A 13,931-nucleotide genomic window follows, 5' to 3' on the forward strand; every position below is an offset into this window, starting at 1 on the left:
TAGTACAACAAGTCTTAACACATTTAACATTTGCTTGTTTAAAAGCAATGTCATAAAGTCAGATAAAATTAAACATGTTTTACTTTTTTCCTCACAAGAACATAAAAATTATGGAGGGGAACATAACAAGGAATTTAAAAAAGGTAACACAATTTTTCCTTTTAGTAGTCCTTGGGTAGCTATGACAGAATAGTTTCACTTTTTGTTTGTTTCTTTGAACTGGGGTTTTTGTCCAAAGTTTTGTTTGCTTCTAGTATCTGCTTCTGCCTCCCCCTCTATCAGATCGGCTTCCTCCACGGCCACCACCTCTTGGTGCTCTGCAGCTTGAACTGCTGTAGGAATCACATGGAGAAGAGTACCCCCTTTCTATAGAAGGGGCAAGCCCTCTTTCTTGTCTGCCAAGCCGATCACGACCACTTGAATAGAGATCACTTCAGCTGCTTGAGTAACTGTCTCGACTTCTACCACATCCGTCACGTGAGCTGCTGTAATCATGATAGCGACTGCTTCCAGCATAAAATGGTGGGGGCCCTTGTGTAGGTGGAGCACTATGTGAGTTATCATAACTCTCATATGAATCTCTGTAGGAACTTCCACTTGGATGATCTGAATAGTCATGATCACGATCATATCCATCTCTATCGCTATAGCCTCTTGATGGATAGTCATCACATGAACTGGAATGACTGTAATCACGGTAAGTATAATCTCCTGGTGGTGGTGCATAATCTCTTGTATTACAAGAACTTGGGTAATCTCTGCTTGAAGAGCTGTCTTTAGTAGACTACACATCATCTCTTGGGGACAAATAAACATCTCTACGAGAGGGCGGCAGTTCCCTTCGAGGTGGACCTCCCTAACTATCTCTTCCACGTGATAAAGGAGCTCTTCCTTCCATTCACTGCTGCTGTGAACTGGTGCAGATCTCTTAGGAGGTGCAGATCTCTTAGGAGAAGGACCCCCACTTCTTGGTGGTGGTCCTCTTTTTACTAGGAGTGGTTCCCTGGAAGAACTCATGTTAAAATGCATGGAATATCCACCATCATCCATGTGTCCTCCCCATGAGGGAGGTTCCCTGGTTCCTCCACTTCCTCCTCTTCCACCTCTCAGACTTCTTGAAGGACCTCTAGTTCTTGGAGGTGGAGGCAGTCCACGTCTACCACTTTCAAATAATTATTTGGTGGCTTATTCCACTTTGACGGCTTTTCCATTTAATGACTTCCCATTCATGTCTCTGGCTGCATCCTTAGCGTCTGCTGGGCTTTCAAAGGTGACAAAAGCAAATCCTCTTGATTTGTTGGTTTCACGGTCTTTCATCAAGAGTACTTCCACTATTCACTATTCGTCCATATTTGCCAAATGGTGCTTCAAGAGCTTTCTCAGTCTCCATATTAAGCCCACCAATGAAGAACTTTTCTGGGCAATCTGCTTCAACCATTTTTTTAAAATTTATTTTTATTTATTTATTTATTTTTTTGCTGGTGAGTCAGAGGGGTGACAATGGGTTCAAGCTCCAACGAGCTCACCGACAGGGGCTTCCTACCAGCTCAGCACCAGTGGCGGCTGCCAGGTCTGAGGACCAAATTGCGAAGCCACTAGCACTACTGCGCAACCAATATGCATACATTTTAATCCTTGTTTTTCTTATATAATTTGTCTTTTTTCTCTGGATACTGTTAATATTTTCTCTATCATAGGTTTTTAGCAATTTTATTTTGATGTGCTTTGTTTTATTTTTATAGGCATTTTAAAATCTTTCTAGGTGTTGAGTTAGCATTGTAACTTTATTTAAATTTGGGAATATAGTAACCTCTATTTCTTCAATTTTTATTTTTTTATTTCTCTGTCCTTACCCTGTTTGGAATTCCTATTCCATGTCTGCACATAAATTTATTTTGTTCCATGGGTTACTGAAACAAATTATTTCATTCTCTTTCTTTTTCAATTTTAATAGATTCATTGCTAAATTTGAATATTTACTGATATTTTCTTGTGTAATGTCTTATGTGTTGTTAATCCTATCTAGTTAAAGTTTCATTTAGACATTAGTTTTCAACTCTAGAAGTTCTATCTAGTTGTTTGTTTTTTAAATTTCTATTTACCCTTTTATTTTGTTATTTGTTATTCTTTACATGTTTACATATTTATAATAGCTGCTTAATGTATTTGCTAGTTCCATTATCTATGTCATTTATAGTTCTATTTGATTATTTTTCTCCTGCTTTGGATTACATTTTTTTACTTAGCAGTCATTTTTTATTTTATGCTAAACATTACAGATTTGATGTTGGTATGGCTGGATTCTTGTTTTCTTCCTTTAAAAATTGTTCGGCTTTGTTTTGACAGGAAGTTGGTTACTTATAGATCAGTGTCATCCCTTTGAGTCATTTTTTAAAGCTTTTCTGGGAGCAGTCTAGAGTTGTCTTTATTCCACTGATAATTTGTCCAAATTACTAAGATACTGTCACCTCTGATGAAAAGTTACTCTCTTAAATATGCTAAATAATCAAGAACTCTTCACTCTGGCTAGGTGGAGTTCAATATATGTTGTTAGAGCTTGCCTTGTGTAAGCTCTGGAAATTTTTTCTTATAGATACTTGGTTGCCTTTTTTGCCTGGCCTCATGGAGTTTTACTCCACACTTGCATATCTGAGTATTCAACAATGATATAAAAGGGCACTGTAGTTAGATTTCTGAAGCTCTTGTCTGCATAGCTCTCTCTCTTCTTAAATTTCCATAGGTTTTTTGGGGAACAGGTGGTGTTTGGTTACATGAGTAAGTTCTTTAGTGGTGATTTGTGAGATTTTGGTGTACCCATCATCAGAGCAGTATATACTATATCGATTTGTACTCTTTTATCCCTTACCTCAACTCCCAATCTTTCCCCCAGTTCCCAAAGTCCCTTTTATCATTCTTATGACTTTGCATCCTCATAGCTTAGCTACCACTTATAAGTGAGAACATACTATGTTCAGTTTTACATTCCTGAGTTACTTAACATAAAATAATGATCTCCAATTCTATCCAGGTTGCTGCGAAAGCCAGAATGCCAATGTTTTGTTCCTTTTTATGGCCCCATAATATTCCATGGTGTGTGTGTATATATATATATATATATATATATAACATGGGATATGTATATATATATATCACAATTTCTTTATCCATTCATTAACTGATAGGCATCTGGGCTGGTTCCATATTTTTGCAATTGCAAATTGTGCTGCTATAAACATGTGTGTGCAAGTATCTTTTTTTTGTATAATGACTTCTTTTCCTCTGGGTTGATATCCAGTAGTGGGATTGCTGAATCAAACTGTTGTTCTACTTTTAGTTCTTTAAGGAATCTCCATACCGTTTTCCAAAGTGGTTATATTAGTTTACATTCCCACAAGCAGTGTTAAAGCATTTCCTTTTCACTACATTCCCACCAACATCTATTATTTTTTTATTTTTTGATTATGGCCATTCTTGCAGGTGTAAGTTGTTATCGCATTGTGGTTTCGATTTTCACTTCCCTGATCCTTAGTGATGCTGAGCATTTTTTCATGTTTGTTGGTCATTTGTATATCTTCCTTTGAGAATTGTTTATTCATGTCCTTAGTCCAATGTTTGAAGTGATTGTTTGTTTTTTCTTGCTAATTTGTTTGAGTTTCTTGTAGAGTCTGGATATTAGTCCTTTGTCAGACGTATAGATTGTGAAGATTTTCTCCCACTCTGTGGGTTGTCTGTTTACTCTGCTGATTGTTTCTTTTGCTGTGCAGAAACTTTTTAGTTCAATTAAGCCCCACCTGTTTATCATTGTTTTTGTTGCATTTGCTTTGGGGTTGTTGGTCATGGAGTTTTTGCCTAAGCCAATGTCTAGAAGGGTTTTTCCAATGTTATCTTCTAGAATTTTTATGGTTCCAGGTTTTAGATGTAAGTCCTTGATCCACCTTGATTTTTGCACAAGGTGAGCAATGAGGATTCAGTTTTATTCTTCTACATGTGGCTTGCCTATTATCCCAGCACCATTTGTTGAATAGGGTGTCCTGTAAAGGAAAACCAATCATATTAACAGCAGATTTCTCAGCAGAAAACCTACAAACTAGAAGGGGTTGATGCCCTATATTTAGCCTCCTTAAACAAAACAATTATCAGCCAAGAATTTTGCATCCAGTGAAACTAAGCATCATAAAAGAAGGAAAGTTACAGTCTTTTGCAGACAAACAAATGCTAAGGGAATATGCCGCTACCAAGCCAGCACTGCAAGAACTGCTAAAAGGACCTGTAAGCCTTGAACTAAATCCTTGAAATACATCAAAACAGAACTTTTTTAAAGCATAAATCTCACAGGATCTATAATGCAACAATACACACACACAACAATTACAACAAAAACACAACAACAAAAAAACTCAAACAACCAAGATATGCAAACAACAAATAGCGGGATGAATAGAATAGTACCTCACATCTCAATACTAAATGAATGTAAATGGCCTAAATGCTCTACTTAAAAGATACAGAATGGCAGAATGGATAAGAATTTACTGACCAAGTATCTGCTGCCTTCAACAGACTCACCTAACACACAAGGACTCACATAAACTTAAGGGTAAAGGGGTGGAAAAAGACATTTTATGCAAATGGACACCAAAAGTAAGTAGGAGTAGCTATTCTTATATCAGACAAAACAAACTTTAAAGCAACAGTAATTTAAAAAGACAAAGAGGGACATTACATAATAATAAAATGTCTTGTCCAACAGGAAAGTATCACAATCTTAAATATATATGCACCTAACTCTGGGGCTCCTAAATTTATAAAACGATTACTACTAGACCTAAGAAATGATATAGTGCTCTCTCTTTTCCAGATCTCTGCCCCTACAATTTCCAGCTGCCTCAACCTTCCCTTTTCCCCATTTACATTCTTCACCTCCATGAGGTTGCTTGGGGGCTTTGGATTTACCTCTCTGTGCATGTGCTTTTGAAATTTTATCTAGGAAGCAAACCAGAACAGTTACAAGATTAGTCTCAACTGCTTCACTTCTCTGAAAAATCAAAGTCCCGAGGGATGTCTTTTAAAAGTCAATGTCTGAAAGACATCTGTTTTATTTTTGTTTTGTTTTGTTTCCCAGCAGGATGGTAAATCTAATCCTTCTTATAGCATCATGGCAAGAATGTGAAGTTTCAGATTGCTTTTAAATCCCAGTCTAAAGCCATGTTAAGTACTATAATTTATGGATTTTTAAAAAACCGTCTGGACAATCATATCTATGCCAATGAGTTTACTTAATTGTTAACCCCTTTTCTGGAAAAAAATTGTCATAAACAACAGAATGGGAGAGACCAGAAAATGATTTAAATAACCCAGATGCGCAAAATTCAAAAATGGCCTTGAAATACAAGAAAAAAATTGAAAATCTTCAATGTAATGCATTTTCACAACTACTTAAGAAAACTTTTTCAATATATAAAAATAAAAGAAAATAGATTTTAGAACATTTTCAAAGAGTATCCTAAAGTACAGTCAAGAGCAGTTTAAAGGGATCCTTGTTCTCTGTTTGTAAATGTTCATAGGCCCAAAAGAAGGGAAACAGAAAATCTAAATTGGAAAGAGAAATTGCCAACTTACAAAACCTCCAAAAGTGGCTGTATAATTCAAAGAGATTTAGAAGAATATATACCAACTATAAATGATAATGTATGGCTCTCCTGGTGAAATAAAATTGTCTGATTGTACAAGAAGTAAAGGAATATATAGAAAAAGTGGATGTTGAGACTTAAAATAAATAGTAAATCCTTGAGGTAAACTGAACTTTATTTGCCTTGGTTAACAGAAAACACTCCAAGTCTTGAAAATTTATAACAATCCTTAGTCTCTTTCAGTGTCTTTCTTATAATTATTAATTTGTCAATATTATAAGAGGAAATTTCTTTATTCTCTGTGTTAGAAACCATGCAATTTTATGCATCTACTTTGGACACTTAGGTTCCAGATGAAACAAACTATGAAAGAATTATTTTTAGAAGATCCCTAAATATTAACAAATGAGCAGATTATAACCAATCTAGATATCCAATAGTACCCAGACCATGTATGAGTTATGAGTCTAGAATTATTTTCAAATAATCCCAATGTGCAAAAACTCCACAATAATAATTGGAGAACAGAACAATTGGAGAAAACTCATATGAATGTAGATTTATTTTCTAGAATATCAAAAAGTTTTGTTTTTATGTATATGTAAAAATTAGGACACATTGTAGGTATGTAAGATCAGCAACATGGCACACATAAAAATTCAGAAGGATTCTTCCCAAAATTTCATAAATGTTTTTTAAATGTATATGAAAGTATTAGATTATGCTCTAGAGGTATAAACTCAGCAACGTGACACACCCACTGCCTATTACATCCTACCATTTGGATCAGTAGTCAGGGATTATCCTCCTTGCCTCAGAATAATTTTACTCTTGGGTAAATTAATCAGAGTTATCTTTCCATAATCTAGCCATCTCACCTGTAGTGTAATATGTATTTGTTAGAACAGGCAGATAGTTAGACTGAGCAAGAAGGGGAGCCCCTACAAAAGTAAGCTCTGGAAAATCTCATAGCCCAGAGACCACCCAAAACATGCATGCTAGGTATGAGCAGAGAGAAGGGAAATTACCAATGTAAGAAGGAACTCCCCAAAATGCCTCTTAAGATGCCCAGTAATCACTCATTCTATGATTGAACTGTGAGAATGTAGTCAGCTACATGCTGATAAGGAGGGGAAAAGGGCAAAGGGGAAATTCCTAAGAGATACAAAGGCACAATAACCACAGATTTAACTGCTGTTTATATGACCTTCCTGGGATGTTGGTAATGAACCACACTGCCATTAGGTAAGATTTGTATTGATCCCTGGGCCTGCACATGTGCATCAACTGACAGTAAGGGAGAATCCTACAAACCTGGGGTGGGAACTAGGTGGGGGAAAAGGCAGGGACTTAAGGCAGAAATGGGAAACCAGACACAGACAAAGGCAGAGACTTAATACAGAGGTGCAAACTTAAAGAAAGAGTGTGACATAATAAAAACCACAACATAGAACTCTCAGGGTTGCTGGTCCATTCTCTTCCAAGCAGCCTATTCTGCCTCTTTAAATAATCTCTGCTGACACTTAACCCTTGCTGCTACTGTCGCTGCTCCCAGCCTAGTCAGCTCACTCCTCTTTTGGAGTGTACTTCCTTCAGTAAACTCTCTGGTCTTTATTTTTCTTCAATAAATTCTCTGCTTTCTTTGTTAAATTGTTTCTTGGCCGAATTCTTTCTCCCAAGAAGATAAGAACTGAGGACACCACACTTTCCAGTAACTTACTGAAATATATCAACTTTCTCTTTTGTTGTGTTACAATATCCTTGTTGGTGAAGAAAACTTGAGGGTTGTAATTCTGTAGTTTGAGAAGCACTCATGTCCAAAATAAATATTTGGGGTAATCCAGTACCAAATTTTCATTTCATTGTTTTTTAGTTTTATATTTCAATATTAATGATTAAAGTCCTTATGCAAGAACCTCTCATTGAATAGAATGACAAAATCCACGAAGACTATCAAGAATTCTATCACAGGAGCACAAAATTTGCTTTCCAATTCCACAAACAACAGATGGGAATAGTCAGGTTGCAAGGTCTATGAGGGCATGATCTAAGAAAGCCACCATGGCTGTCTGACATCATGATCATGGCTATCATGACATCAGATAATCTCAAATAAACATTTGGTAAAATATTCTATGAGACAACCGTCACAATAGTGATAAATTGGCCTTCATTTCAAACAGCAAAGCAGAAATGTTCTTAGGAGGTATTTTATACTATTGTTCCTCTGTATGGGCTTTTAGCATACGCTAAAGGGAAAACCCAAAAGGATTAAACTGTTGTCAACAAATCAATAATATTCCAGAAAAAAGCTCAAGAGTATTTGTAAAATGCAGGAAAAAAAAGAAAAATAAATAATCAAGAACCGAACAAAGCTGAATTTTCAGTTCTACATGTAATGTAAAATCCCAAGGCATGCAAAGGAAGCAGAAAAATGTGACCTATAATGAGGCACAAAATCACCCCTTTCTGTAAATGCTTATTTTCATCTGGATTATTTTCCGTCTACCTGTGGGAATTCCTTTAACATTTCTTGCAGTTTGTATCTACTTATTGCCTTTAAATTTTGTTAGGCAGGACCACAGCAGAATTTGACCTATGGCTAATTTTGCTCCACAATTGAGGCACAAATTTTTAACGTACTCTACCCGATACCCTGTGAATTATTAGGATTTGCACTCTAGTTAGTGGAAATGACCATTTATTTTTCCAGCCCTGTGTAAGTACAAAGGATTGTTACCTCTGTCTTTTCACGCATTTCTTTCTCTGGTCTCAAATTGTTTTCCCATGTTCCTGTGCTGATTAGTATTCGGCTCATGACTCGGGGAGAACTCTTCCAGATCTCTAGAGGTCTCTGTCTGGGCTGCTCTCTTCTTTCTGGTACTCTGCATTGCAAACTCTATCAACTTTGTCTTCCCTTCTTTCCCTACTATGTCTCTTCAAGCCATAGGCTCTATCTGGTTTTCCTCTTTCGTTGCCACCTGGAAACCTCTTCAGAAAGTATACTGGGACAATCAGAGAGCTCACATTGTTTATTTACTATCTCTGTTGTTGCTGTCATTGTCTAATATCCAGTGTCTTCAAAACCTTTGTTTCATTTATTTTGTGCATTTTAAAAATGTTTTGGGCAGGAGGATATATCTAATCCTACTTATTCTATCTTGTTTAGAAGAAGTCTTGAAAGTAGGGTTTTTGATTTGCATACATTTTAATATGTTTAATTTTTGTTGATGAACAAGGAGACATTCTTTTTTTTTTTTTTTTTTTTGAGACGGAATTTTGCTCTTGTTGCCCACGTTGGAGTGCAGTGGTGCGATCCCGGCTTGCTGCAACCTCCACCTTCCAGTTTCAAGCGATTCACTAGAAGAAATTCTTAGTGAAACATAAACATCCCATTAGTATTATTTCTCTCTCTGATACTCATTTACTAACATAAATCCCACTGGCTATGAGCCAATTAGACAGCAGATGGTTCAGTTTAAATCAATTAAATTGAATGACTTGTACCATAATAACTGGGACTATCAAAGTGCACGTCCAAAAAACACTGTTCTTTTAACAATAATCCTTATGCTTTTGACAGTCCTTGGGGAAGCTCAGCTGAGGTTCACCTTCAACATTTATCAACATTATTAATCTTATAATTTTTATTTATAAATGAAGCGGCTAGATGAGTAAAAATATTGTTATTCAGTATTAATCTTATCAAATTTTTATTATCAGTATTTTATGATTTTTATTTAATTTTTATTTTTTGACCGGTTATATAATTATGGGATACAAAGTGATGTTATCATGTATATACAGAGTATGGAGTGATTAAATCAAGCTAATTAACATATCCATCACTTTAAATACTTAACATTTATTCTTCCTGTCTCATTGCAGCTTCATACCCTTTGACTATTTCCCCACTCTGATAACCAGCATTCAATTTTTGCTTCTATGAGTTTGATTGTTTTAGATTCTACATATAATTGAGAACTTGTGATATTTGCTTTTCTGTGCCAAGCTTATTTAACTTAGTATACTGTCCTTCAGTATACTAAGTATACTTGTCCTATTTTGAAAGGACAAGATTTCCTTCTTTCTAAAGGCTGACTGGAATTACATTATGTAGATATGCCACATTTTCTTTATCCGTTCATTTGTTAATGGATGCTTAGACTGATACCATAGCTTGGCTATTGTGAATAGTGCTACGATAAACATGCAAGTGCAACTATCTCCTCAATATGTTGATTTCCATTCTTTTGGATATATACTCAGCAGTGGGATTGCTGGATCATATGGTAGGTCTATGTTTTAGTCTTTTGAGGAACCTCCACTTTGTTTGCCTTAGTGACTGTGCTAATTTACATTCCCACCAACAGTGAACAGGGTTTCCTTTTCTCCATATCCTTGCCAACATTTGTTTTTATATTTTGTCTTTTTGAAAACAGATGTTCTAACATACACCTGGGCCTGTTGAGGGATTGGGAGTGAGGGGAGGAAACCTAGATGACGGGTCAATACGCACAGCAAACCACCATGGCACACATATACCTATGTGACAAACATGTACATTCTGCAGTGTATCCCGGAACTTAAAGCAAAATAACAAAAATTTAAAAAAAGAGAAAGAAAATAGCTGTTCTGACAGGTGCAGGTGGTATCTATGGTTCTTTTTTTTTGTTTTTTTTTTTGAGATGGAGTCTTGCTCTGTCACCCAGGCTGGAGTGCAGTGGCATGATCTCGGCTCACTGCAAGCTCTGCCTCCCGAGTTCAAGCAATTTGCATTTCCCTAATGATTAGTGATGATACATATTTTCATTTGACTGTTGGCTATTTGTATATCTTCTTTTGAGACATGTCTATTCAGTATTCAAGTTCTTTGCCCAGGTCTTTTCATTTATGGATTTATTTATTTCGCTGTTGAGAATTTTGGGTTTCTTGTTTATTTAGGATATTACCATTTTATTAGACATATTGATTACAAATATTTTCTCTCATTCTGTAGGTTGTAGATTCACTGTGCTGTTATCTGCGTGCAGAAGAATGGAATTGGACCCTTGCCACACACCTGTGAAAGGAAAATAAATCTTGGGGTCCCAAAACCACTAAGCTAAAGTGAAAAGTCAAGCTGAGAACTGCTTAGGGCAAACCTGCCTCCCATTCTATTCAAAGTCACCCCTGTGCTTTCTGAGATAAATGCGCATCTGATTGGCTCCTTCGGAGAGGCTAATCAGAAACTCAAAAGAATGCAACCGTTTGTCACTTTTCTACCTATGACCTGGAAGCCCCCTCCCTACTTCTAGTTGTCCCGCCTTTGCTTTGAGTTGTCCCACCTTTCCAGACAGAACCAATGTTCAGCTTTCATATGTTGATTGATGGCTCATGTCTCCCTAAAATGTATAAAATCAAACTGTGCTCTGACCACCTTGGGCACATGTTGTCACTATCTCCTGAGGCTGTGTCATGGGTGCACATCCTCAACCTTGGCAAAATAAACTTTCTAAATCAACTGAGATCTGTTTCAGATACTCGGGGTTCACACACCATATGCAAATATCAACTAAAAATGAATTAAAGACTCAAATCTAAGACCTGAAACTGTAAAACTACTGGAAGAAAACAAAGGGTGAAAATTCCACAGCATTGGTCTGGGCAATGATTTGCTGTGTAGGACCCCAAAGCATAGGCAACAAAAGTAAATGGACAAATGGGGCTGCATCAAGCTAAAAATCTTTGACATGGCAAAGGAAACTATCACTAGCATTTTCAAAGTGATGGGAAAAAACACATTTTTTTCTACAAGTAAACCTTACTATTTTAATTAATTATAATGTAATTTTTTCCTATGTTTATTCTTGAAAATGTACCAAAAAACAATGACTTAGACATTGCTTAAATATCTAAGCAATAAAAAAAATGAATAACTCATGAAACAGCAGATTTTTATACGCTATTTCCTCTATAAGATAGCAAACCCCTAAAGGTTAGGATGTATGCTTTAATTCCTTATCTTTCCTCCACAGTACCCTAGCAAGATACTCTTTTACTATATATATCTAATACCATTATTATTTTTCAGTTGATTAACAATTAAATTAATCCACTTCAGTAGGTATACTAGGTTCAAATAAAAAATACACAGACAACTAGTCACTAATAAAGGCTTCTATTTAATTTTCTGTAAAGTGAATTTCTGTAAAGTGTAAATTTCTATAAAATAAAGACAATGCTACTAGCACTATAACATTTTTGTGGGTATCACCTGAGTTATGTTTAAAACTTTTAGAAGAGTATCTGGAATAAAATAAGTACTTAATAAATTATAGCTATGATTTTAATTATTCAATTATTAATAATAGAATAATTAAACAGTACATAAAATTGTTATCCATCTCATACAAAATGGCACAATTCTCAGATACATTTCAATGTATGAAATGAACCTATTAGTATAATTTTTTCAGCATAGTAAATTTCCAAAAAAATTTTGAATCTTTTTTCCTATCTCATCAGTATAAACTAATTACAAAATTGAATGTATGTTTTTCAGAAGAAATATTGACCATCATATAAAATGTCATATTTAAGAGATTAGTAAAATGCTGAAGTCCTACTGTTAGAAGTATTCAATAATTCAGTATTAAAATAATTAATAAAATATGGATAAAACAATAAAGTTTGTATTGATGTAGAACATATTGAAAGTCAGAAATAAAAGTCACTACCTAATGAGGAGAAAATCAGATTTAATCTTCTTTTAGCAATTATACATTATTTATGTTGAGGCTACAAAGATAAATGACAAGTGTTGTCTTCAGGGAGTTTCCAGGCTTGTATCAGGGATGGTTAACAGAAGCAGGTGGTTTCAGCATAATGTTACGTAAGTGCTATGATAGCATAATCTCTCAGAGAAAACACCAAGCCTGTCCTAGAATTTGAAGAAATTTTGAAAGAGAGGGTACCTGGGCTGATCTGAAAGGATGAAGAGGAGTTAGGTTAAACAAAGAAATGCGATAAAAAGGATGGACAGAGGAAAAGAAGCATGAATCAATATGTTGTTTCTACAGCAGAAATTGTGTGGCAAGGAACAGTAAAGGGTGAACCTGGCAAGGCAGACAGGATCCATGGCACCTGGTGTCTCATGCATGTGCAAAGGAGCTGAGCTTTATTTTATAGCAATAAGGAACCACTTCTATATGTTTTTGAGATTTTTTTCCCCAGGACTTTGTGAAAAATATCTTGGCCTGGAAAAATATAGAAGAGATATAAAAGATAAAAGACAGTCATTACTTCAAAATGCAACCTTTATATCATAGAAATATAGTTCATAAAACTAGAGCAGATATTTGAGATCACTTAATTCTACTGCTTCAATTTACAACTGAGAAAATTGGTCCAGAGGCAATCAGTGCCTTATCAAAGGCACAGAGTTGTATTACAGTTAAGGTCTGAATATATACAAGCATGCTCACATGTGTCCTACATACACTTATGCACACCTTCAACTAAAAAGCCATTATAAAGGGGTAGTGATATGTTAAAATGTGTCTAAGAGAGACTAAAAATGTATTTATTTACTTTTATTTTTAATTTTAATTTAAATTTTTTTTTGTAAACTGGTAGGGAAAGGGTGCCTCGCCCCAGGTACTGCTGCAGAGATATGCCTTTATTTTTTAATTTTTTAAAAACAGAATTTCAACTTTTATTTTAGATTCATGGGGTACATATGTGGGTTTGCTACATGGGTATATTATGTGACACTGAGGTTTAGGGTATGATTGATCCTGTCACCCTGGTAGTGAGTGTAATACTCAATAGTGTTTCAACCCTTGCCCCCATCTTACCCTCCAACCTCTAGTATTCCCCAGTGTCTACTTTTTCCATCTTTGTGTCCATGTGTACCCATTGTTTACTTCCCACTTATAAGTGAGAACATGTGGTATTTGATTTTCTGTTTCTGCATTAATTTGCTTAAGATAATGGCCTCCAGCTGCATCCATGCCACTGTAAAGAGCATGATTTCATCCTTTTTTATGGCTGTGTAATATTCCATGGTTTATATGTACCCACATTTTCTTTATCCATTCTACCATTGATGGGCACCTATGCTGATTCCATGTCTTTCCTATTATAAATAGTGCTGCAATGTACATACAAATGCAAATATTAATCAAGAACAAAGCATGTGTCAATGTTCTAATCAATATTTTCAGTTATAATCAACTATGCTTTTCAGAAAATTAAGTTGATAGAGAACAAACAAAATGCTAGGTAGGAGATCTTAAAAATTATCTTATAAAAACTGAC

At 35.4% G+C, this 13,931-nt stretch overlaps 1 pseudogene; it reads right to left on the reverse strand.

Moving 5' to 3' along the window:
• Nucleotides 1-238: 238 nt before the first annotated feature.
• On the reverse strand, nt 239-1,438 carry LOC100608428 (RNA-binding motif protein, X chromosome-like; annotated as a pseudogene).
• Between the last annotated feature and the right edge of the window lie 12,493 nt (nt 1,439-13,931).

The sequence above is a fragment of the Pan troglodytes genome, chromosome 5 (assembly GCF_028858775.2).
Source record: "Pan troglodytes isolate AG18354 chromosome 5, NHGRI_mPanTro3-v2.0_pri, whole genome shotgun sequence".
Classification (NCBI taxonomy): Eukaryota; Metazoa; Chordata; class Mammalia; order Primates; family Hominidae; genus Pan; species Pan troglodytes.